The 27,751-nt window shown below is 38.0% G+C and overlaps 1 protein-coding gene across 1 annotated transcript in view; it reads right to left on the bottom strand.

Annotated features, from left to right (window-relative positions):
- LOC150081364 (brefeldin A-inhibited guanine nucleotide-exchange protein 3) overlaps positions 1-13,055 on the bottom strand; it is a 235,668-nt gene extending 222,613 nt beyond the window's left edge. The window contains exon 1 of the mRNA XM_090380184.1: positions 12,936-13,055. The gene's annotated coding sequence lies outside the window, so the exon portion shown is untranslated. The remainder of the gene's footprint in view (positions 1-12,935) is intronic.
- Positions 13,056-27,751: the final 14,696 nt, after the last annotated feature.

Below are 27,751 nucleotides of genomic sequence, written 5' to 3'. Positions count from 1 at the left end.
AATGTAAATGCAAAATACTCATTCAGTTTATCAGCTACCTAAGCATGATCATCAATAGTCAAACCGCTTATGTTAAGTGGACCAATCTCATTCATTCCTTTTCTTCTAGAGTTTACATAAGTAAAGAACTGCTGTTTCTCTTTGCATCTTTTGGCAAATATTTCTCGTAATGTGCCTTCACTTGCCTAATCTCCTTTATGACTTGATTACAAGACTAGCTTATATCTGCCATAGGCTTCAGCGTCACCTGATAATTTATATGCATCACATGCTTTTTCTTTTCTGCCAGGAGCCACATTAATTCATCTGATATCCATTTAGGCCTAAACCTTGACCAGTATTTCTCAGTTGGTATAAAAAGACTAGTACCCTCCAAGATTAATTATCTGAAAGCCCTCCATTTAGAATTCACAGTTGGTAACATCATCAGTTGATCCCACTCTATAGAATTTAAAAACTCTGAGACCACTGTAGTCATCTTGACAAAAACAAAAACCCTTACCCCTGATGATAGTTACATCTTTAAGTAAATCCCACATTAGTACACTGTGATCACTGCCACCTAATGGTTCCTTTACCTGCAGATTCTTAATGCATGAAGAATCACTGCTGATAATCAGATCAACAGTATTACTCCCTCTCGGACATGGTGCTGAAGAAGAAAACAGTCATCCAATAAATCCACAAAAGTCTTGCTAATGTGTGAGTGACCAACCCACAATATAGAACAAAACCAGTCTAACTTTTTCTTGTCAATTGATACAGACTGGCCACAAATATTTCATAAAACTAAATTATTCCTGTCCTTAAATCTTTGCGGTCTGCCCTGCTGCATTTGAAATTACTAATTCCATGCAGAGCTACATAATTAGCCTTTTCTTGGAAAATTGATCCTGATATTGGCAAGTCAAATCCACAAATATGTTGTACCACTCAAAGCTTTGTTTCAAGAAGCTCCTTACGTTTTGCATGATGAAATAATTTTTTTTTTTTTAAATTACTGCACCAGTATCACAGACAAGTTTTTTTCAATTTTTCGATATTGTAGATACTCTTCCACCACTACAAAACTCACAGGTAAAGGGACATTATATTCCTTCACATTGTCCATTTTACTTTGTTCCATCTTGTCAGCCTCTTGTATAATTTTTAGTTTAATTTCTAGGCTTAATTTTCTCTGTTTAGTTGCCATAATTAGCATTAGCAGAGGTAAACAATGCGAGAAAGCAAGTTTATACAACATCAGTCAAAAAAAAAAAAAAACCTTTCCCGTTTCAACCATCCATTCACTCCAATAAATTGTCTAGTTCAGCTTTGAATTTATTTAAGCTGTCAACTTCCACAACAGCACTGGAAGTTTGTTCCAGCAATCAACCATCCACTGACTAAAGGCAAATTTCTGCACATCTATACTACAACTGTCTTTCCTCAATTTGAATTTATGCCCCTCAGATGCAGTATCTGAACAAGAGGAAGAATCTCATCAGCACTGAGCTTGCTCAAACCATTCAAGGTCTTATACACCTTAATCAGATCCCCCACAGGTGCCTAGTCTCCAGGCACTGCCATTTACAGAACTTAAGCCTTTCTTGGTAAGAACAACCCTTTGTTCCACATACCAATCTTGTTGCCCTTCTCTGTACTCATTCTAGCAGCTCTACATCTTTCCTAAAATGAGGCCTCTAGACCTGTATGCAGTACTCAAGGTGTGGTCTGACCACTGCCTTATACAAGGAGATAATCACCTCCTTAGCCCTGCTAACAAAATTCCTATACATCATTGGTAAGACCCCATGAGTGACTTTTACACCTGTCTGCACTGCTCAGAAAACTTCATATCTGACTGCACAATTACCCCAGGTCTTTTCATTGTCCACCACAATGGGTGTAATTTTACGCAGTTGGTATGTTACTCTGGGTTACTGCTATCCATATGCAGTACTTTGCTTTTATCAATATTAAAACTTCAGTTGCCACCTCTCATTGAACTTGTAATACATAGTAATCAAATTGCAAAATATTGTAATAAATAATCATTGTTTATGTACAAAATCCCATTGTTTCACAGGGGACTAATATATTTTAAATAAATGAAAATTTTGAAAAAAATCAAGTTTGTATTAACAAGATTCCACCAAAATAGACTTGAGTGGCTTAGAGGCATGTGGATAAGCACCGTCACAAAGGCAAGTGTTATTCTGTGTAAGCTTACATGAATGCCTGTTCTTAATGGATAAATTCAGGCACTGCAGTGTTTTTCATAGCATCGGGCACTGGCAGAAACTAGATATATCCTAAAATCAAAAAGAAGGTCCTTGATAATTCAAGACAGCAAATGGCTGGCCTTGAATTGTTTTTTTCCACTGTAGCTCAAGGTAATTCAACTCATTTCATTATCAGCCACAATCGTTTTCAGAAAATTATTTTCCACTTTTATGTCACATACATCAATAAAATGTGTACAGGAGAAAGGATATGCCAAATACTGTATATACTTTACTATAAGAACCAGTGTGGTAATATTACTACGCATTATGAAAAAGAAAAAAAAAAAAGAAACATAAAAAAGCATTACAAATACAGCAAATCCCTGCCATCTTTTTAAGGCAAACTTGGTAAGATTCAATTCTGCCACTAATATACCAAGCCACCTCAAAATAAAATAAAATAAGGAAGTTGAAACAAAAAACAACACTTCCAACAGCATGAATGCATGACCACCAAACCCACCAACAAAAGGGCACTACTTTTTTGTAAATGAATAAGAAATAAGTAGAAAACTAGGAACTCACAAGCACTACCTCTTCAAAGAGACATCAATGCTTATGAACTCCAAAAAGGATAGTATTTCAGTCGCTGACTTGCTATCCAGCAAAATAATGTCCCTATGCAATCTGGCCAAATAACAAATATAACTCAAACTTAAGTAAAAAGCATGTCATAACTAGCCCCCATCACAGGTTAAATAAACAAACATAAAACCAAAATGCAAATTTAAATGTCAACTGGCCAATCAACAGGTCTAAACCAAATGCAAATATATAAATTAATATTGAACTAAATCATAATAAAACAATTTAACAAAATTAAAAACCAAGTAATAATTAATCATCATTTGGTTTATGTTAATTAAGTAACAAACCAAATGATAGACTACATTTATACATTAAATAATGAAGAAATCCAGTGGTGGTCTTGAATACTCAAATAAAATAGAAGATAAGTAAGGTTAAACCAAATAAAACTTAAATCAAAGGGGAGAACAAATATAATGGACTGTGTTACACCCATATCTAAAATCAGTGCACTTTACTGCAGGGACCAATTTGGCAACATTAAAATTTATGAAAAGGAAAAAAAAAAAAAAAAAAAGTAAACACTAAATCCTGTTACAAATACAACAAATCCCTGCTGTCTTTAACTTATATAAACAGAACTCAAACTTAAATAAAAAGCACATTAAATCTGTTTATTATGATATACTTCAATGTTAATTTTCCTTTGATTTAGACCTGTCGATTGACTGTGTCAATGTTTAAATTTGTTGGCGCCTGCATAGCCGGGTGGGCAGGAGAGGCAGTGCATAGCACAAGCTTCTTGATTAGAGCGGGGTTCGAGCCCGTGACCACCAAATACGGAAAGGTCAGGGAATGACAACTGCATATCCGCGGAGCAATATGGCCTTAGTTGCTAATGTTCCTAAAAGCCAAATAACAAACATATTTAAATTTGCATTTTAGTTTTGTTATGTTTGCTCATTTAACCAATAGAAGGACAACAGCTATGACATGATTTTTAATTCTTAAGTTTGAGTTTATTCATTATTTACTATTTGGTCAGAGTGAATAGGGACATCTATTGATATTTTGCTGGATAGCAATCAATGACTGAAATAAGATCCTTTTTGGAGTTCACAAGTGCTGATGTTCTGTTCAAGAGGTAATACTTACGAGTTCCCCATTCTTTCTACTTATGATTCACTTACAAAAAAGTGGTGCTCATTCATTGGTGGATGTGCATCTCCTTTGGACAGGGATCATTTATTTCTGATGCTAGAGACAGGTGTGCTTTTTTGTCTTTATTTCATTTAATTTTATTTCATTTTATCTTAAGTCGCTTGGTACATAGGAACAACAATGAATCTTAACAAGTTAGTCTTAAAAAATCAGTAGGGGTCCTCTGTATTTGTAATGTGGTTTAGTGTTTCTTTTTTCATAAATCTTATGCAACCTCCCATAATCACAACAGTGGCACATTATACCTTCATGGGGCCAGGGCAAAATAAAATTTTGGGGCCCCATCTAAAGAAAAAACTAATAAAGAACATTTTAAATTTAATTTTATTGTGACAACAAAACAAAAATTATATGACATAAGAATTAAATATAAAATTTCATAAAAGTCGGTAAAACCATTTACCGATTGATGCCATAATTAAACAGTTTAATTAAAGAAAATAAAAAGAACACGAACAGTACCAAGTTAAATGGATGCTACATAATAACTTTAGCCCATCACTGATAGCACAAAGGATTGTTCTTCCTCTATGTGTGCAAGGTCACTTTGACCCTGCCCAAGTGCATTTGAAAAAAAATCAGAAAAAATAATTCAAAATTGTTCATTTTTCTGCTGCTGCCTTTATTTCCAATCTTTTCTGCGCACAACTATGAAAAAATCTATTTTTTAAATTAATTTTTGATATTAAAACTTCCTTTAGAATTTTCAGCGAGAAAAATGAATAACTTGCAATTGGACACCAGTCTATCATCAATAGGAGCACTTGTTGCATGAAAGATGAAGCATGTGTCAACATTGATTCCATATGATATTTCAATATCATGAAGCCAGAGTGTGTTACTGATTGGATGAAAGTGAACTTCAAAAAAGCCAACTCACTATCAATAATTGTATGTAACGGATGCCACTCATGTGCACGTAATTGGGTTTAATTTATTCCTGAATTTTATCTAATTGAGAAAATTAATAGAGATTTCTGGAATTTTTGGTGGAGAAAAAAAAAAAAAAAAGGCATTTTCAAACATAGCTATTAGGAGTTTCAGGCACAAATTGCTGAAATATTGTCTGGGGGTCTCACTGATCCAATATGACAGGTTGGGGATTAAATCAGTTACTGATATGTATGTATAGGTAAAAACAAATTTTTAAAAATTACTTAAACCTTAACAAGAGTACTGGGGCAGTGTTCCTTAATTTTGGGTCAACTGACTCCTGTGGGTGTGCGAAAGATCAGTATGAACTTTGGAAAGGCCAAGGGCACAAACATTTGCAAAGTGACAAATAATAACAACAATCTAAGTACTTATTCATTCACTATTATTTAACAATGTATGTGCTATCACTTTAGCATGAGATCACATAAGGTGATAGAATGGCCCCATTTGCCATGTTGTTCTGTCAGCTCTGAGTACATGAGAATTTCTATAGAAATATTACAGAAAATATTTTATAATGCTTGAAATCTAAAACTTTTAACTTAAATTTTAAACAATTTCTCAATTCCAAGTTTTAAACATCAAAATAAGCTTGGGTATCTAAAACCTAGACCTAAATGCAAATGTAAGAGTAGCAACTCTAAACTATGAGGGTTATTCAATAAAGAATGACCATAATTTTTCACAAACAATCACACTGCTCGCTATTTCTAGCCGATCTGCAGAATTTAAGACCAAACCAAGCTGCATCACATAGCAACTGTGCAATTGACTCATACAAACAGTATGACCTTGACAGTCAGCCAAGTTTATGCCTGTTCAGTTTTGTCTATGCAACAATGGATGTGACTTGTGAGAAACAATATGCTGCTTTCAAATATTGTTTCTGTCTTACGAAAACATCAGCTGAAGCATATGAAATGTTAAAAGAAGCTTATGGTGAATCTACACTTCCATATAGCACAGCTTGCAGGTGGTTTAGAATGTTCAAAGATGGACATGATTCAATCACAAAAATCAGCGGTCCTGGAGCTCCAACCACTGCTGTCAACCACAGAAACCATAAACACTGCTTCTGTAACCGTGAGTGAAGATCATAGTATAACAGTAAGGCAACTGGCACAGATGTTGAGAATATCAGTAGGAAGCATGCATGGTGTTCTCCGTGACCATCTGCATATGACACGTGTTTGAGCACAGTAGGTTCCAAGGGTACTCTCACACCTGAGCAACAGCAAGTTCGTATGGAGATTTGTCAGGAACTGAAACAGATGGTTACAGAAGGTGGCGAGGTTCTGCACAAGGTGATAACAGTAGATGAGACGTGCCTTCATCATTCTGACCCCGAGAGTAAGCAATAAAGCTCTATTTGGAATTCTACATCATCGTCAACACTGAAAAAAGCAGTGACTTCTGAAGGAAAGGTAATGGTCATCTCTTTTTTTTGTATTCAAGGAATGGTTTACCAGCATGATGTGCCACATCATATGGCTGTTACAGGACCTTACTATAGAATTGTACTGCAAATTTTGCAGGATCGTATTCATCGCAAACAACCACAACTCCATGCAGGTGGGTGGATGCTGTATCATGACAATGCAAGACCTCACATTGTTCACACTGTCATCAAGTACTTAGCCAGCATTGATATCAAATGTGTTCCTCATCTGTCCTACAGCCCTAACCTTGCACTTTTTTTTATTTCTAAAATTAAAGGAACTGTGAGAAAAATGTTTCAGTCATCAGAAGAAGTTGTAAAGACATCGAAGGCAATACTCATATCTTTTAAGGGCACAAAAAGTGATATCATTGTACATGTTGGCACTAATGACATTAAGTGTAGGAGATCTGCGGATTTACTAAGTACAGGTGAATGCTGAAAAAAAGTCGCAAGTTAGGGTTAAATTTGAAAGTGTCTGTAATCTTGCCCAAACATGATAGGAGGGAGTATATAATGAGAGCCTTGTCAATCAATTCGGCTCTAGAGAGATTGTGCAGGGCTCGTGGGGTAGAATTTTTCTCAGTGTGGTCTGTGCTTGTTAACAGGAGAGATCGCTTCTACAGAGATGGGATACACTTAAATATAAGGGTGTGCAAGAATATTTGCTGATGCTATCAAGGCAATGCTAGGTGGGTTGGAAAACTGCTAGCTCGAGGGGATTCGCAGACTAATAGATTAACAGTAGCCGCAGGCAGAGGTGGAAATGATTCTTGCACTGCTTCTATTGGAATGAGCAGCAGCCCGGAAAGCCAGTTGCTGCGGGTTTCAGGAACTGCTGGGGGTCATGAAACAAGTAAATACATGGGCTGGGTTACAGTAACTAGGAGTAAGAACAGGTGCATGTATACTTGCATGTACAACAATGCTAATAGTATAGTAAATAAATTTGATGAATTTTAAGTGCAAGTTAAGACATCCAAGGCAGATATTGTTGGGATATCAGAGACGTGGTGCCACTCAGATATAAGGGATGCAGAATTGGAATTTGGGGAGTACAATGTGTATGGAAAGGATAGACAGGATAGGAAGGGAAGAGGAGTAATGCTGTTAGTTAAGAAAAAAATCTAAGAAGGTGCATCAGTTGACATAGATGGACAGTGCAATGTTCAGTCAGTTTGGTGTGACATAAGCACCGGGAAAGCAAAAATGATGTTAGGAGTTTGTTATAGGCCTAATGACTCTGATGAGAACAATGAACAATTATACAGAGAAATAGAGTGGGCCAATAAATCAGAGTGTCTTATAATGGGGGATTTTAACTTCCCAGATATAGACTGGAACTTGTGGGTTGGTCACTTACACACTAGCAAAATGTTTTCTACAGCAGCAGCATGTTCGGGAGGCAACTAGAGGGAGTAATACTCTTGATTTGATTATCAGCACTGATTATTCATGCATTAAGAATTTGCAGATAAAGGAACCCTGGGTGGCAGTGATCACAGTGTACTGATGTGGGATTTACTTAAAGATGTTATTTGGTTTTTTTTTAAGAGCATTAGCAACTAAGGCCATATTGCTCCAGGATATGCGGTGGTCATTCCCTGACCTTTCCGCATCCTCCGTATTTGGTGGTGACGGGCTCGACCCCCAGTCTAATCAAGAAGCGTGTGCTACGCACTGCTGCTCCTTCCCACCTGGCTACGCAGGCGCCACTTAAAGATGTAACTACCATCAGGGGTAAAGGGAAGGGGTAAAAATGCATGGGATACATATAAATTATCAGGTGACACAGAAACCTAATGGTAAATATAAGCTGATCTGTAATCAAGTCACAAAGGAGGTTAGGCAGGCAAAGGCAGATTACGAGAAATCTTTGTCAAAGGATGCAAAGAAAAACAGCAAAGAGTTCTTTACTTATGTAAATCGATGGTTCGATTTACATAAGATATTGATTTACTTGATATCGATGGTTCAACTGTTGATGATCCTGCTCAAGTAGCTGACAAACAATGAGTATTTTGCATCTATATTCACACATGAGGGTTATTCAGGGAGGGGAATACCAGAGGTTTATTTAACTCTGGCAGTGAGCTAAATGATTTTGTAATAAGTGAGAACAAAGAGGACGAGAAATTGTTGAAGTTAAACATAAGAAAGGCACCTGGTGTGGATTGGATCTGTCCAGTCATATTAAAGGAGGCAGCAAAGGAAGTAACCAAACCCTTAGCCATAGTTATGAGAACATCCTTCTACTCGGGGGAAGTACTCATGGACTGGAGATGTGCAAATGTATCTCCAATTCACAAAGGGGGAACAAAGGGTGACACAAGTAATTACAGACCTATCAATTTGACTTCTGTTCAAGGAAAATAATGCAGTCACTGGTTAAAGAAGCATTGCAGGATCACCTAGACAAGCCAACAGTAATAATTCAGCCAGCATGGGTTTGAAAAAGGGGAAATCTTGTCTGACCAATCTGATTGGATACTATGATATGGCCACAAAGGAACTGGATGCAAAAAATAATTTTGATATCATATACTTGGATTTCAGAAAAGCTTTGATACTGTTGCACAGGGAAGACTACTATACAATCGGAGCAGTATGGCATTAAGGGCAAGTTGCTACAATGAAGAAAAGGTTGGTTGAGTGGGAGAAGACAGAGCGTGGTGATCAATGAGCACTGCTCTACATGGACTAATGTTATTAGTGGTGTCCTTCAGGGCTCGGTGTTCGGCCCATTGTTGTTTTATATAGTTATCAATGATATTCATGAAGGTATATCAAGTTTAATGTCAAAGTTTGCAGATGATACAAAGGTTGGCAGGGTTGTTAATAACAGTAATGACAGTATGCTGCTGCAACAGGATCTGGAAAAGTTGGGTAGATCGGCTGAGAAGTGGCAACTGAAGTTTAACATCGACAAATGCAAATTACTGCATATGGGTAGCAGTAACCACAGAGAAATGTACCAACTATGTACTGTTACACTCAAGGTAGTGGAGAATGAAAGAGATCTAGAGGTAATTGTGCAGTAAGATATGAAGTTTTCTGAGCAGTGCAGACAGGCTGCCAGAGTAGGCATGGGGTCTTGTCAATGATATATAGGAATTTTGTGAGCAAGGATAAGGAGGTGATTATCCCCTTGTATAAGGCAGTGGCGAGGTCACAACTTGAGTACTGCATACAGGTCTAGAAGCCTCATTTTAGGAAGGGTGTAGAGTTGCTAGAATGTGCAGAGAGAAGGGCAACAAGACTGGTGAAGGGAACAAAGGGACGCTCTAATGAAGAAAGGCTTATGTTCTACAAATTGCAACTTCTGGAGACTAAGCATCTGTGAGGCGATCTGATTGAGGTGTATAAGGCCTTGAATGGATTGAGCAGGCTCAATGCTGATGGGATTCTTCCTCTTAATCAGATTACAAATCTGAGGGGGCATAGATTCAAACTGAGAAAAGACAGTTGTAGAATAGATGTGCGGAAGTTTGCCTTTAGCCAACGGGTAGTTGATTGCCAGAACAAACTTCCATCTGTTGTTGTGGAAGTTGATAGCTTAAATAAATTCAAGGTAGAACTAGACAAACATTTGGAATGAAGAGATCAATGAAATGGGAAGGTTTTTTTTTTTTGGCTGATGCTATATAAGCTTGCTTTCTTGCATCATGTGCCTCTACTAATGCTAATGACTTGATTACAGACTAATTTATATCTACCATACATATCACCTGATAATTTAAGTACATCCTGTGCATTTTTCTTCTATGCCACATGTTTCAATATTTCGTCTCACATACATTTAGATCTGTTGTTATTGTTATTTGGTTTTTTTTAGGAGCATTAGCAACTAAGGCCATATTGCTCCGGGGATATGCGGTGGTCATTCCCTGACCTTTCTGTATCCTCCGTATTTGGTGGTCACGGGCTTGAACCACGGTCTAATCAAGAAGCGTGTGCTACGCACTGCTGCTCCTGCCCACCTGGCTACGGAGACGCCACATTTAGGTCTAGTACTTGAACTGTACTTTTTAGTTGGAATGAAAAGCCTAGTAACGTCTATGATTATTTCCCTGAATGTTTCCAATTGAGAATTTGTTGTCGGGAACAACGTTAATTAATACCAATGTATAGAATTTACTAACAGTCTGCAACCACTGTAGTCACTTTTACAAAAGCAAAAACCCTTCCACTTAACCTTGATGGTAGTTACACCTTTAGGTAAATCCCATATCAATACACTGTGATCACTATCACCTAGTGGCTTTTTTATCTGCAGATTCTTAATGCATGAAGAATCACTGCTGATAATCAGGTAAAGAGTATTGCTCTCTCCTGTTGCCTCTCTAAAATCCTGGTATAGAAAACAGTCATCCAATAAATCCACAAAAATCTTGCTAGTGTGTGAGTAACCAACCCATAAGTTCAGTTAATATTGGAAAGTTAAAATCCCCCATTATTAGACATTCTGATTTACTGGACCACTCTATTTCTTTGTACAGTTGTTTGTTGTACCGATCACGTTTATTCGGCCAATAAGGCACTCCTATTCTCATTTTTAATTCCCTAGTGCTTATTTCACACCAAACCGACCAAAATTGCACTGGCTACCAACGTTAACTGGATGCACTGCCTTAGATTTTATGTGCTTCTTAACAAAAACCATATCGCCCCCATCCTTTCTGTATCTTGTGGTTTTAGGGAAGCCCCCCCCCCACTGCCACTTAACAAAAACAATGTCCTTTCTGTGTACATTGTACTTCCCATATTTAAATTCTGCATCCCTTATATCTGGGTGCCGCCACATCTCTAATATCCCAAAAATGTCTGCATTTGATGACTTGACCAGCAATTCATTAAATTTTATTTACTGTGCTTCTAGTACTGGTGTACAAGCAAGTAGTACATATGCACCTGTTCTTGCTCTTAGTTACACTAACAGATCCCATGTATTTCTTCTTCCATGATGACCTACAACAGACCTTGAAATCGCTGGTACCTTGCCTTCCAGGTGGCAGCATGTTCTAATAGCAGCAGTGCAAGAATCACTTTCACTTCTGCCTGCAGCTATTGTTAATCTATTGGTCTTTGTATCCCTCAAAATAAATTTAACCATAACTCATGATTTTTTCTCAACATTACCCTGCTCTGTACTTGTTAAGTAAGTCCTCAGATCTACTCAATGTCATTAGTGCCAATGTGTCCAACAATGTCACCTTTTGTGCACTTAAATGATAACATCTGTTCTATGTCACCAACATTTGCCCCTGGCAAACATACCCTGGTCCTATTCCACCTATCTATTTTGTACAATATATTTCTCATTTCCCTGACAATAGTTACCTCCTGTGGGCTCAGTGCATTCTGCCTTGGGGATTGCCTGATGTGCAAGTGCAAGCTCTGGCATTGAGGTGGGCAACTGAAAGCTTAATGGGCTCCCCCAACTTAATTCCTATGAGGGCACCCACTCTGTTCTTCAAGCTCTCATAAATGTCTATCAAACGTTGAGCTGACACCTAATATCCTCATAATCTTTAGATCAAACACATATACAAAGACATCATATGTCTTTGTATATGGCTGTATCATGTCTTGTTCCAGACAGTCCACAAACATCAAATAAGCAGTAAATTTTGTGGGGCTGCAATTCAGAGGGCAACCATCCCCCTCAGTTCTCCCACTACTATTTACAATGGTTTTTTTTTTAAAACATTGTAAATGACAGCACCCTAAAGAAGTGAATAACGGGAGGAAGATGAAGTGCATCACCAATTTAAAGGAAATATGAGCATAAATAACATGTCATTCATAAGAATAAGAAGACTACAGAAGAAATCTGAATAACTAATTTATGAACTGCAGAATAAAAATAATATTTACTTTTATTTATAATTAAAAACAAATATTTGCTTTTGGTATTTTATATACATGATACAAATTTATAATAAACAGGAATTCTATAAAATCTTGTAATTTAGAATCCAGAATTCTTCAAAATGTGGCTTTTTTTTTTAAAATAATAATTCTACCTGGATTGATTTTAAAATCTCTCCATAAATGTTAAGAAAGCAATCTAGTGCTTGCCCATGAGCACGAATTGCTTGCACTTGTGTATCTGGAGGGGGGGGGATGCAAGCAGGCATGCTTATTCTTAAATATGTGTCTGATTATTATTTTTTTTTTTATTACTTTTTAACATTCAAACTTTCACAATAACTCTTCCATACCTCTGCAACCATTCAGAATCAGATGCATGTTGAAATAAAGGTTTTGCTCAAAATCACTCAAGGAAATCATCACATGGCGCACACTGTATATGGTTATCTTTTCCATTGGCAGCAACTTTCTTATGCACATGAAAAAAAATTTAATTCCACACAATATACTGTGTATACAATATATATACACTGTCGGCTGCGGGATGACATCTTCATATTTAAAAATCTCACTGCTCCAAAAATACACAAAAGAAAACAATTGAAAAACATTATCAAAATCAATGTCTTCACTTATTTTATCCATTTTTATTGCTATTTAAAATTACTTACCATATGTTTACTCTTGCGGATATTAAAGCTGTCCAAACTGACAGTACAAAATAGCTTTCATATTCGATTTCTTTGAATTATTCTTTCTAACTGCAATTCCAAATTTAAAAAATATACAAGAGCTGATATTTCCAACGAAAGCATTTTCAGGAAACTAATCTATACACATACCAACAACTACAAGTTATTAACAGGTGGGAAAACATACACCACTATCGAAAGCATAACATAAACGATGTCATTCCCTCTACCGACAATATGGTGAACTAATTATTTGTAATGAGTATGGAATCGTCTGCGTTTGTCTACCAAGTAATTAATAAAATTTATTCTAATTAGTTTTGATAGTTTGAATGGGAGACGACCAAGCGTGCGTTAAGGGTCAAAGTGACTAAGGCTATGAGGGGTCAGTATATTGAGTCTGTAAATTGCTAGTCTGTGAATAGCTGAGTTCGTAGTTCCTGTGATCTACGAAATCAGCCACACTGTGGAAAAAAAAAAAAAAAAAAAAAAAAAGCACATAAAAATTCCTCGCATCGTTGACGGGAGTTGAACCGGACTTTTTCGAACCCGTGTGAGAAGGACGGTGATTATATTTATTGTACCACCGATGATTTGACTGGATGATGGTGATCAATGGTGGAGGAAAATTGCTGCAACCAGCTGTAGCGGTGGCAAAGTGGACAAGTGGTGTTATAGCGCCTTTACTTTGGGCAATTCTTTTGTTAGCGGAAGGAAAAAATACTATGTTAGTTTAATTTTTGTTACACTACCTTGAAGAACTTTCTGTCATTAGAAATCACTGGAATACCTGAGCTCTGAAATGCGAGTTTTAGAATTCTTGTATGTAGGGTGTCTGTATTATAATTTGAAGATATAATTTATCTCAAATATTTCCATACCATTCGTATTCAAATTTCGGGGAGGGAATCAGTAGAGTGTAGTCAGTGCCGGATTAAGGTAAGGGCTAGCAGGGCTCTTGCCCGGGACGCCATCCTTTAAGGGGCTTCAAAAACAGAAGAACAATGAGGCAAAAAATACATACCCTTAGTAAAGGGGCTCCGAAAACTCTTTCTGCCTGTCGTGCAAAATATCTTGGTCCAGCCCTGATGTAGTGCGCATTTCTTAACTTTAACTTAATTTTAATTCGATAAATTTATAGTAGTAGTAGGCATCCTGATGTTATTTTATTATTCCTTTAAAGCAATTATTAACTTTAGCCATTCCCCGATCTTGCAAATTCAGAGCATCCAAAGGATGATCTCCCTTTGATACTAGAACTGTCGATTACTATGAAGGAACTGAGCAAAAGATCAGTAGCAGATTCAAATCAAAACTTCAGTCATTCCAAAAATGCCTTTATAAAACCAAAACAGCCCACAAGCCTAAATTCGTAATCTGGTACTGATGTTAGCAGTAATACCCATTTCCACAGAACAGAAGTATAAAAATTAAATTATGTTAACGGCTTCCAAGCGTAACAATATAAAAGGTTTATGTCTGTAGAAATGTATGCTACCAGGCCGATTTGAATGTTGTGCCGTTTTAGAATGGAATAACTCAAGAGTAAAACCCTACTCCTTCTCCTAACTATAACCATCATTGTAGAGGATTTTTGAAATTCTTCCATTCGCCACGGGAATCGGACCCAGACCTCTCTCACTGATGACAATTTGCCAAATCACTATACTGTCACGGAGAACAGAACAGAATTATCCGAAATATGTTTGTACGCCTTTTTGAAAGTTTATTGCTATAACTTCGAATTGAAGTTAGGTGTTTGTTAAGCAATAACTAAGGCTACCAAGAATCAGTATATTGTATCTATAACTGTATGTGTTCTGCAGTAGCTGTGTTGTTTTGCACCGGGGGGGGGGGTTACATGGTTTCTCCAGAGAAAAACCATGAAACTCTCGTGCTTGGAAGCAACTAACTCAGCCACACTGTGCAAAGCCCATAAAAATTCTTCTTGTCATTGACGGAATTCAAACTCAGGCCTTTTCCACCCGGTGTGAGAAGACGGTGATTGAAATGGCTATGGTTCTTGCCAGGATACCTCGTGGGTAGCACAGGTAGTATCACTGTCATCCCACTCCAGGTGGAAAAATCCACAGTTCGAATCCCGTCAATGAAGCATGGAATTTTTATGGGCCTTTTTCACAGCATCGCTGAGTTAGTCGGTCTCAGGCGAGGGCAGCATGGTTTTTTCTTCTGGAAACTCGAGTACTTTGTCCAGTAAACAGCTGGACAAAATATACATGTATTATATATGGTGGAATGTGGTCTAAGTTGCTGATCTGACAAAAACCCTATAATTACTAATCCCTTGCGAGCGTACCCAAACGAAATGTTTTCAGAGACATGTTTGTACGACTTTATTTATTTATTCATTCATTTATTTTTTGGAGTTTAGAGTGCTTTCGGCATTTCTTTACATATATTTTTGGAAACGGTACTGACAATAGTAGCATGTTTTGAATGACAGATTAACATTCTGGTGATGCTATTTTTTAACTTCGATTAAAGACCGACAAAAATATATATAATAACTAAAAACTGTTCAAATATACAATATGAAATAAAATAATAAATATATAAAATGAAATATTTTGAAATACATTGTTTATTGCATAAGTTGCCATTGAACCAAAATACTAGTGAAATTTGTATTTATTAATTTTCAAAAATATAATTACTGAACAAATCATTTGTCATTTTGTATAGACCCAGTTGACCATGTTTCAGTTTACTTCGAATTATAGAGATATCAGTGATGTTCTTAAAATTAATATAAAAGCCCCTTTAAACCAATCAAATATTAATTTGTTTAAAAATGGTTAATATCGTCCCCTGAGATATTATAATGGTTTGGTCTCACTCGTTTGGAGAGATCTGGGTTCGAATCATATCTGAGATCGCGGAATTGTTAAAGTTCTCGTCAATCGGGATATATATAGTTTGTTGTAGGGTTTAGGGGAATAAGCGGCTTAGGTCATATTGAGCCGTATATATTTATATCTGTAAATGGCCTGTGTTCTGCAGTCAATTTGCTACACGACAACCATCCTACACTCTTCTTAGACAAACTAACTCAGCCATATTGTGAAAATGGCCTATAAGAATTCCACACATCATCATCAGGATTCGAACTCAGGTCTTTTCCATCCGCTTTGCGGATAACAGCGATTCTACCAAGGGGGCTACCACGAGGGCTGGATAGGAGGAAGAGAAGTAGTAGGGTTTTTAGGAATATCAGCGACTCAGACCATATTGCTCCGTGTACATTGTCTGTAAATTGCATGTGTTCTGAGGTCGATTTTCTGTTTGCTGGACGAAAATTCCGAGTTTCAGGGAGGAAAACATGCTACCCTTCCTTGAGACTGACTAACTCAACAACTTTGTGAAAAATACCCATAAAAATTCCTCACATCATCGACGGTACTCGAACTCGGGTCTTTCACAACGGTGTGTGGAAGAAGAAGATTCTATCAACTGTGCTACCCACGAGGGCAGGGCTAGGTATAATTTGTGGATTACAATATAACATTAGGCGCTAATGAGCTATATAAATAATACTAAATAACTGGTTAATATAAACTCATTTCTTCGAGATTTTCGTGTTTGTAGAATGGGCTTAATAATGTAGGACAGAGTGATATTAAGATGGAAGAAAATTACTGTGTGCTTATTGAAATTCGATGAGATTGTACGGAAAATATATATTGAGTATTCTTATAAAATTAATTTAGATTTAATAATTTGAAAATTTTTGAATAATACAAAATAAATTTAACCCACCATTTTATAATATTCATGAAATAAAAATAAATTACCTAAAAATCGAATTTATTTTTTTTCTTAAGAACTGACGAATTCCTCAAGAAAAACTATTCTGATATTTCACACATCACGATAAATATTTCAATAAATAGTTAAATAGTTTATTTATTGATGGATATGACACACGAAGAACTCGTCTCATTTAAAGGCACGATGAAAATCAGTGTATTACTTTTGAAAAATAACCAGTGTTGTGAGGAAACGAACTGGCTAATTATTTCTTATCCATAGATAACTACTTTACAAGTTCTGGCTACACGGATGAAACAACCAAAGAACTTAATTTCATCTTGATTCAGTTCGTCCTACACTGGATGAAATCACGTTATCAAAGAACTGGATAATATTTTCTTATCCGCATACGAGAACAGTTCCACCATTTCTGGTGGAACTCATCAAGAACGTGGAAGAAATTAAGTTATCAAGGAATTTGATTTCATCCTGAACAATTTTGGCCACTGGAAGTTATCAAGTTCCGGGACACAGCCTGAAAGAGATTGTTTCCTTAAAGATTAGCGCAGCTTTCTCCATCCACGATCCAGTTTATCAAGTCTCTCTTATGCCAGTAAGAAAATGCTACGCACGCCCATAATATTGGACGCTCTCACTAAAATAATAAATATTCTGAAATTCTTGACATTTTTATATAAAGAATTTTGTGCAAGGTCAGACATTGGACTGGAGATGTGCAAATGTATCCCCAATTCACAAAGAGAGATCAAAGCATGACACGAGTAATTACAGAACAGTTGGTTTAACTTCTGTTCGCGGATAAATAACGAAGTCGCTGTTTAAAGATGCGTTGCAGGACCATCTACACAAGGCTGTAGTAATAATTCAGACACAGCATGGATTTGTTACGGGAAAGTCTTGTCTGACAAAGTTGATTGGCTACTATGATATAGTTACAAAGGAACTGGGTGCAAAAAATAATTTTGATATCATATGCTTGGATTTCAGGAAAGCTTTCGACACTGTCGCGCATGGAAGATTACTGTATAAATTGGAGCAGCGTGGTATTAAGGGTAAGTTGCTACAATGGATAAAAGGGGGATTGAGTGGGAGAAGACAAAGACCGGTAATCAATGGACCCTGCTCTTTGTCGATTAATGTTATTAGTGGTGTCCTTCAGGGTTCGTTGTTTGGCCCGTTGTTGTTTTGTATATTTATCAATGATATTGATGAATCGAATAAATCGGCTTAGTGTTGAAGTTTGCAGATGATGCAAAAGTTGGTAGTGTTGTTAATGACAGTAATATCAGTGTGCTACTGCCACTGGATCTAGAAAAGTTGAGCAGATGGGCTGAGAAGTGGCGACTGAAGTTTAACCTTGATAAATGCGAAGTACTGCATATGGGTAGAAGTAACCCCAGAAAAAAATGTACCAACCGTGTGGTACTACACTTAGGATGGTAGAAAATGAAAAAGACCTGGGAGTAATTGTGCAGTGAGATATGAAATTTTCAGAGCAGTTCAGACAATCTGCCAGAGCAGTTCATGGGGTATTTTCAATGATATACGGGAATTTTGCTAGTAGGGAAAAGGAGGTGATTATCCCTTTTTTTAAGGCAATAGTCAGACCACACTTTGAGCACTGCGTACAGGTCTGGAGACCTCATTTTATGAAGGATGTAGAGTTGCTTGAGCGAGTACAGAGAGGGACAACAAGGTTGGTGAGGGATACGAAGGGGGTGGTCTTACCAAGAAAGGCTTAAGTTCTGCAAAAATTGCAGCGTCTCGAGACCTGCGAGGTGATATGATTGAGGTGTATAAGGCCTTGAATGGGTTGAGCTGGCTCAATTCTGATGGGATTCTTCCTCTTGCTAAAATTATGAACCTGAGGGGCATAAATTCAAATTGAGGAAAGACAGTTATAGAATAGATGTGCGGAAATTTGCCTTTAGCCAACGGGTAGTTGATTGCTGGAACAAACTTTCATCTGTCCTTGTGGAATTTGATAGCTTAAATAAATTCAAGGAGGAACTGGACAAATGTTTAGAGGGAATGGTTGTGTGAAATGTTTTTTTTTTTTTTTTTTTCCGGCTGATGCATAAGCTTGTTTCCTTGCATCACATGCCTCTACTATTACTATTATTACCATTGCACAAAACTCATAATAATAAAAACCATTTTAAACAATGGTTTTTAAACAATGCTGGGTGATTTGCAATTGTTATAATAAGGTATTGTCCGCCCAGGAACAAATGTTAGTAGTAGTGCAGAACGACATGTTGACCTAACTTGGCATGTAAGTAAGGTTTAAAGTACTACCATGCATAAGGATTGTTTTAAAGCAATGTCAAACTTATAACTGTATTAATTACGCCTAACATTTATCAGAACCCATTCTCATATAATATATGAGAATGTGCTGTGGTAAATATCTGCAATTATAGTGCCTGATTTGTTCAAAGTTATTTTTAAGCTATTTCTGTATATTGCTCTGCAAGTAGACAACTGTTATATTAAGTAATTATTGTCAAATTGAAACGTTGTATTTTAATTTTGGATGAATTAGATGAAACTATTATACTAAAAACTGTTACACTGAATAACAATTTAATGCATCTTCAATGACATATTGTGCCCCAGTTTTTTTTGTAAGAAGTAATGAGATATTCCACAACCTGGCTGTAGTTGTCGGCTTTAACATTTCCTAAACAAAAAGTCAAAACATTTCTTTTTTTAGCATTAGTAGAGGTATACACTGAGTGATCACTGAATTATGACCACCCCTATGAAAACTGAATGCGACCCGTTGACCACGTGAGGTACGAGAGAGGGGAGTTAGTCGACCTACGTAGCATAGATAAGGTGTCAGTGATTCAGTCGGTAGTAAAATTCCGAGCGTGATGAGTAAAAAGAAGGATTTATCGGACTTTGATGAAGGACAGATTGTGGGTGCTCTGTGGTGGTGGGAGGATCTTATTTATTTTTTTATTATTGCATTCTCTATTGGTTTGCTTACTCAATTACATGAGATAAACAGCAATAAAGTGAAGTGCTCTCAAACCTCTGATACCCACTTACGCTACCTGACTGCCATAACTAAATACAAATTCTTCTCAAAGTGAAGACAGCTCAAACATTATACCAGCAGATTCTAATCTGGTTATATCATTGGGTTTACCTTCTCTTGGTGAACAACATAGGCATGCTTTTAACAATTCTACTATTTGTTCTTGCCCTATAGAGGTTAGGCTACCTTACCTAATATATATATATATAATTCCTTCTGACATTATGGGCATCTTTTTACTATTGAAGCCATTCCAATTCAGTTTTAATACAAAATTCACTAATCCTATTTCTAAATACCCTTAAGGTATTGGCTAGAGGTGTGTAACAAGCTGTGATCTACCTTAATTACTACTTTCGGTACGAAAAACATCCTGTAAGTATCAGGTTTCTTAATTTACGAAATTTTTGCCCTTCTATAAAGCATTAACTGTCTCTGCTCTTCCTAACGTTTGTCGCAACTTTACCTTATCCTTTTAATTAACACTAACTATCTCCTTTTTTTTGTAAATCTGGCCTTAATCTTTTCTCTTAACATTTCATTTACCTAAAGCACACAATCTATTACTCAGGGATACAAGAGCCTTACTATATGCATATATACAAACATATAAGTACTTTAGTACTAGTACATTCACTTATACTGTCTTACAAATTCCAATTTCGCTGCTACACTCCTGTTTTCTATACTGCCCATTTTCAGGCCCGCACACATGTGTGTGTGTATATATATGCCTTGGAATTTACATTGTGGCTTATATAGCATGAGAGTAACAGTCCACTTACTTTATTTCTATTTTGCTCTTGCCTTGTCTTAAGTTGGTGTTCCTTTGGGTATTTACTGCTGCTGCTTCACCTTTCTGAAGGACCTCTGGTGATTGGCAATTATTACATCTAAGAGATGGAATTCATTCCAGTTTAGTAGGCTGTACTGCTTGCGGATTGTGGTAGACAAATAAGGGCCGGCTCCACACTTCTCCCCTAGCTTCCATCTCTCCGTAGGGAGGGACATCGCTTTACTTGGAGATTCTTTCTCACTCTAAGGCACATAATTATCTTAATTTTTCACTCATTATCATTATTTCTTTTGCTTCTCTCACATCACCGATCTTGTTCCGACCTACACTCCGACTACTACTATTTCGATTGTGCTCCGACTTCTCTATCTTTCATTCCCTATCTTTCCCCCCCCCCAAATCACATGTTAATTTCTCTCTCATCTATTCGTTCGTCCATCGCCTGATCTCTTCCACCAATCACGTCGAATTCCTTTCTCTTAACTTTTATTTCCCGCTAATTTTCTTACTAAGAATAGTGTATTCTTTATTGCTATTTCTTATTGTTTTTAAAATTCCTTCTCTAAAGCTCTCCCAGAGAATCGCTTACAGCAGCCCTCTTCCACAATTTGTCACGGGACTTTCACTGATTCGGCGTGACCACTAAGCCTTTCCAGTTGCTTGGTTTATGCCAGGCTCTTTATTTGCCCTTATTTCAGGTGTGGTGTCCCTTTGTCAATTTTAAGTGAACCTTTTAGTCACCATTATCTATGCCTGAGCTCTTAATCGCCCCCTTTGTCAAACTTCGAGTTGTTCTAAGTGACATTATCACTTAAATTCATATTAATATTTTCCTTGATACTAAATTAAACCTTCTTTAATTACTCTATCACTCGCCGAGACCAGATCATGTAAGATCCACTCTTACAGATCGACGAGCTGGTGCCTCCATTTCACAGACGGCTAAACTGGTGGGGTGTTCGAGAGCTGCCATGGTTAAAATGTGCCAGAACTGGCATCAAAATGGCCAAACAACAACCCAACGGGAAAACCGCAAAGGTCAGCGAAAGGTTGATGTTAGAGGTGAGCGACAACTCGTACAGGTGAACAGGCGCAGTACTGTCGAAGAGTTGACTACCCAATACAACATGGGTAGCACATGACCATGCGTCGCACGTATGGGCTATACCAGCAGACGACCCCTACAGCATCCTCTCCTAACCAAAGTTCATCGGCGAGTGCAAAGAGCATGCAAGTTGGACGTCAGAAGACTGGAAGAAGGTGTACTGGTCGGATGAGTCACGTTATTTGCTCAACACCGTGGATGGTCGTGTACGGATTTGACGGCAACATGAGGCTCTTGATCTGTCATGCATGGTATCAAAAGTGGAGGCGGTTGTATGGTGTGGGGCATGTATATGCCCCACACCATACAACCGCCTCCACTTTTGGTGCATGTGAAACAACCCCTGGTGCATGTGAAACAACGTATCAGTGGTCTCCGCTATCGTAAACTGCTTGCTGCCTGTGTACACCCCGCTATGTTACACTTTTTCCCGAATGGCGATGGTGTCTTCCAAGATGACAATGTGCCGAGCCATCGGGCACTTGTAGTGCAGGAATGGTTTCAAGAACACAGTTCTGACTTCCAGCATATCGATTGGCCTCCGAACTCCCCCAATATCAATCCAATAGAGCACTTGTGGGACATACCCCGGGGGCTCACATCTGGTGAGTATGGGCTTGGCAAACCCAGGGTCCTGAGCTGGATATCATCATTCTTCTCTTTCTTGGTGATGCTCTCTCTCTCTCTCTCTCTCTCTCTCTCTCTCTCTCTCTCTCATACACACACACAGGGGGTAACTCGGGAATTTTTTTTTTTTTTTTTTGGCTGGTGCAGCATAAGCCTCAGGCTTCCTTGTACCATATGGCTAATAATAATAATAATAATAATAATAATAATAATAATAATAATAAAATAATTACGGAAAGGCATATCAGGCGTCTGGTTACACCAATAACCTCCATACCTGCATTGCTGGGTGCATTACACTCAGTTTGGTTCACCATGCCTCCCGAACGCTTCCAACATCTTGTTGAATCAATGCCACATCGGATAGCCGCTGTACTGAGGGCAAAAGGAGGACCTACGAAGTATTAGGTAGGTGGTCATAATTGAGTGATAACTCAGTGTATGATGCAAGAAAGCAAGCTTATGTAGCATCAGCCAAAGGAAAAAAAGATGTTCACACATCCATTCCCTCTAAATATTTGTCCAGTTCCTCCTTGAATTTATGTAAGCTACTGACTTCTATACCGACAGATGGAAGTTTGTTCCAGTAATCAACTACCCGCTGGCTAAAGGCAAATTTCCGCACATCTATTCTATAACTGTATTTCCTCAATTTGAATTTATGTCCCCTCAGGCAAGTAATCTGGGCAACAGGAAAAATCCCATCAGCATTGAGCCATCAGTACATCTTCTTAATTTTTCTAGATCCTGTTACTGTAATTTCTGTCATTTAACAATACTGCCAACCTTTGCATCTTCTGCAAACTTGGACATTAAGCCTGATATAACTTCATCAATATCATTAATAAATACAGAAAACAACACGAACCCTGGGAAACTCCAATTTTCGAAAGGCTTTCCACGATGAATTCTCGCTATCACTAAGGTCACATTCCAACTGCTCGTCTTTGAAAATTTGCCTTATTTGTGGACCAATGAAAATGCCTGCCTTAATCTTCTCTGTAGTAAGTCTTGGGAATTTCTCTTGCAAGTATGTGAATGCAAGAGCGTTCACTTCCAAAGCCTTCACAAAATTTTTCATGAGCTCCACTTTGATATGGAGGGGTGGAAGCAAAACTTCATTTGGATCTAATATATGTTCAAATGCTACATTCTTCATTCCAGGTGTTAATGATTTTCGTTGAGGCCAACTCCTCTTCTCGTAGTTCACGACTATTCCACTCGCAGAGAAAGCGCCAATACTTTGTGTAACCCCTTTTTGTAGTCCTAATAAAATGGCGATTACCTTTAAATCAGCACATATTTTCCACTCATACTCCTGATAGTGTACACCTAGGAGGATGTTCTCCATGTTTGCGTATGGTCTTTTTTGTGGATGGCATATGCAAGAGATATTGAAGGCAGCATATTTCCATCGCGTAATAACACTGTCTTAACACTGCTTTAGAAGCGTCTATAAATAGTCGCCATTCTTCGGGAACGTGCCTCATGTTCATTGCTGCCATTAGACCATCAACATCCTTACAAACAGTGAGTTCACCTTCTGGTTGATAGAATTTATCATAGTCTTATTTTGAGTACGAAATGTTGTCACTTTAACAGAATGGTCTAGATTCTAGAAGATTCCACTGTTGTACCCTCGAGGCCAAAAGCTCTGCCTTATTCTTTGGCAGTTCGAGATCCCTGATGAGGTCATTAAACTCACTTTCTGTGATTTTATGTGGTTCAGAAGGAAACAAAACGGTGGGTCACATGACGTAGACGGCTGCTGTACTTCGTGTATATCAAGGTGATGTTCACCAGTGTCTTCATCCGTGTACAGGCAAACAAAAACGATCGGGTGGTTCAGGAATAGGTAGTACTTCACTGTGGGGCAAGGGACGAATTTCAGATGATATATTTGGGTACGTCACTTTCCAATTTTTCTTCATTGTCACACCTTTTCTAACAGGAGGTGGCATACAGAAGTAACAGTCTGTGACGTGATTTGTTGGCTCCCTCCATATCATAGGTATTGCGAGAGGCATAAAACGTCCCTTTCGATTACCCACGCATTGAGTTTTGATAAACAGGTAGTGCAGCATATGTGTAGAGCTCAGTTCTTGTCCTAGTCATCTACTTTACACTCGAAATACAAGAAATAGGCCTTTTTTATGGCTCGAGTTAATGGGCGCTTTCTTGAAGCTAACGTGTGTGTGTGTGGTATGGGTGTTTATTGGCGCATTAGCTGCTATGGCTATAGTGCGCCTGTTCTTAGGAATATTAAAAAATAATCCAGTTTAAATTAGTTTCAGTTCTGTAGCCTATTTATAAAAGATGATACACTCCGATTTGTTTTAAAAAGCAGAAAAGTTTGTTAACATTTGCATCCTCTCCAATGATATGATGTAATGTCAATGTTTCTGAATGATTATCCATATTTTGAAGTATTGCATCTCGATGTTGTTGATACTGCGGACAGTCAATCAGAATGTGTTTGACTGTTAGATGTTCTAAGCAGTGTGGACACTGAGGAGGATCATCGCCCATTAGTAGATGGAGGTGAGTCAGATGGGTGTGTCCTATTCTCATTCGTGTGAGTACCACTTCTTCCCGCCGCACTGTCTGTTTGCTGGAATGCCAGAACTTTGGGTTTTGTTTCAGCTGGAAAAGTTTGTTATTCGTTTGGTTATGCCCTAAATCTGTCCACTGTGCATGGCATGCTGCTTGAATTAAGATATTATAATCGGGCGCTGGAATAGGGACAGAAGTTAGGTCTGAACTTGAATTTTTGGCAAATGTATCAGCCACTTCATTCCCTTTTATGCCTGAATGTGCTGGAATCCAGCAAAACTTCACTAGTTGTTGACGATCATAAATCTGCAATAATAAACTCCTGATTTTCATTACGATATGGTGATTCTTTTGAGCTGTATTCTGCATTGCTTTGATTGAGCTGAGAGAGTCAGTATAAACTATATATTTTGCAGATGGATGTAAATTCAAATTTTCTAGAGCTAACTGTATTGCATAGAGTTCTGCTGAAAAGTTGCTATACTCAGGTGGAAGAGAAGCTGATATGATAGCAGAGGGAAACACTGCTGCTGCTCCAACAGTTGACAGAGATTTGGAACCATCCGTATATATCGGTAAGAAGTCGGCATAAGTTTGAATATGGCTAGCATGGAGTTGTTGCACAGTCACTGCCGGTAGGCAATTCTTTCCCCATTGAAGAAAAGAGGTATCAGAGGTCAGTTGAGGAAAGGTGGTCCATGGTGGATGAGAGTAATTCTTTATCTGTTGCATATTGTGGAGAGGAACATTCCAGTTCTGTGATATTTCAAGGAGCCGTAGGCCAGCCGGTTGGATTTTACTTGGTTTATTTCTATAGAGATTAACTAGTGGTTGATTAAAAAGGTATGGCTGAATAGGATGCAAAGGGCAAGTCTGTATTTTGGCTGCATATTTAAGTAGTAACATTTTTCTACGAAGATGCAAAGGGGGCTCATTAGCTTCAATGTATAGACTTTGAGTTGGAGATGTCCTGTATGCACCAATTGCAATCCGCAATGCATTATGTTGAATAGGATCCAGCCAGCGTAGCACACTCCTTCGGGCAGAATCATAAACTGGAGCACCATAGTCTAAACGGGATCTAATCAGTGCTCTATATAAGAGCAGCAAAGTTGTACGATCTGCTCCCCAAGAGAGGGCAGATAAAGCTCTTAGCATGTTGATCTTTTTAAGACAGACAGTACGTATTAATTTAACATGATCTAAGAAGTTGAGCTTACTGTCCAGGATTAGTCCCAAGAATTTCATATTGCTGGCAATCGGAATGGTGGAATTTGAAATCCGAAGTTCAGGATCTGCATGCAATTTGCGTTGACAGCAAAAGTGGATCGCAACTGTTTTCTCTGGGGAAAGACGATATCCATTGAGCTCAGCCCACTTTTGAACTTTATTGAGGGACATCTGCAATTGCCTTTCGACAGATCTCATGTTCTGAGAATGGCAAGAAATAGCGAGATCGTCAGCGTAAAGGTAAGCCTCTACGGTATTTGGGAGTACTTTTGTAATGGAATCAATTTTAAGGGCAAACAAGGTTGCACTCAAAACTGATCCTTGTGGTACTCCTTCTTCCTGCGAGAATGTAGCAGAAAGGGAATTTTGATATCTCACCTGGAAAGATCGGCTCTTGAGGAAGTTCCTAATAAATATGGGTAGGTTGCCTCGTAGACCAAGATTATATAGGTCACTGAGAATGCCATACCGCCAGGTAGTATCAAATGCCTTCTCTATATCAATGGAGACCATGACAAGGTGTTCGTTTTTCACAAAGGCATTGCGAATTTCAGATTCCGCCTTGATCATCAGATCTAGGGATGACCTGTTTTTACGAAAGCCATGTTGACAATTACTCAGTAGATGTTGAGTTTCAATGATCCAAGTGAGTCGACTATGGATCATTCTTTCAAGAATTTTACCAAGGCAACTTGACAGAGATATTGGTCTGTAACTATTAGAACTGGAGGGATCTTTTCCAGGTTTCAAAAACGCCAAAACTGTAGCGTGGTGCCAAGAGGTTGGATAAATATTTTCCAGGAAGATCCGGTTAAAAAAGATTAGAATCATTTGTAAGTTTTTCTCATCGAGATGCTGCAGCATGACATAATATATGCCATCTGGCCCAGAGGCACTGTTTCGCGTTGTTCTGATGGCCTGTAAAAGTTCACAATATTGCAGAGGCTGATTATATGGAAGTGACAGTGAGGTTCGAAAGGTGATAGGTCTCTGTTCTTTGGCAGTCTTAATTTTCTGGAATTTTGGAGTGTAGTTTGATGCAGCCGATATTTCAGCAAAAGTTTTGCCCAAGGCATTGGCTATATCTATAGGAGCAGAGAGTTGTTGCCCATTGCAGGAGAGAATTGGGGAAGGAACAGTTGGAAACTTCCCAGAAAGCTGCCTAATTTTTTTCCATATTAGTCTGGAGTCAGTGTTCCTATTGATAGTTGATGCGAACCTAGTCCAAGAATCTTTCTTGGCCTGCTTTTGAATGTAACGCGCTTTTGCCCTTAGTTTCTTGTAGCTAATTAGATTAGCTGTGGTTGGAGATCGACGGAATAAATTAAATGCTTTATTTTTTTCCTTCTTTGCTTTTGTGCACTCTTCGTTCCACCAGTAGTTGAAATGCCGTCGGGACGGGGGATTTGATAACGGAGTTGAGTACTTAGTTGCAACTAAAAGGCGGGATGTAATATAATCAGTAACTTCATCAATTGGCTGCAGTTGAATAGTTTTTTTGTCAAGAGTGATTGCTGATTGAAATTTCGCCCAATTGGCTTTAGAGAATTTCCATTTCCTGCAGGGATGTTGTAATTGTGGTTGGGTAGTCAACAGATTACAAACAATTGGAAAGTGATCACTACCCATGGGATCATCCAGGGTGG

This window comes from Mastigoproctus giganteus, chromosome 8, assembly GCF_048544385.1.
Source record: "Mastigoproctus giganteus isolate SK-2022 chromosome 8, ASM4854438v1, whole genome shotgun sequence".
NCBI lineage: Eukaryota > Metazoa > Arthropoda > Arachnida > Uropygi > Thelyphonidae > Mastigoproctus > Mastigoproctus giganteus.
This window is presented reverse-complemented; position numbering and strand designations above follow the sequence as displayed.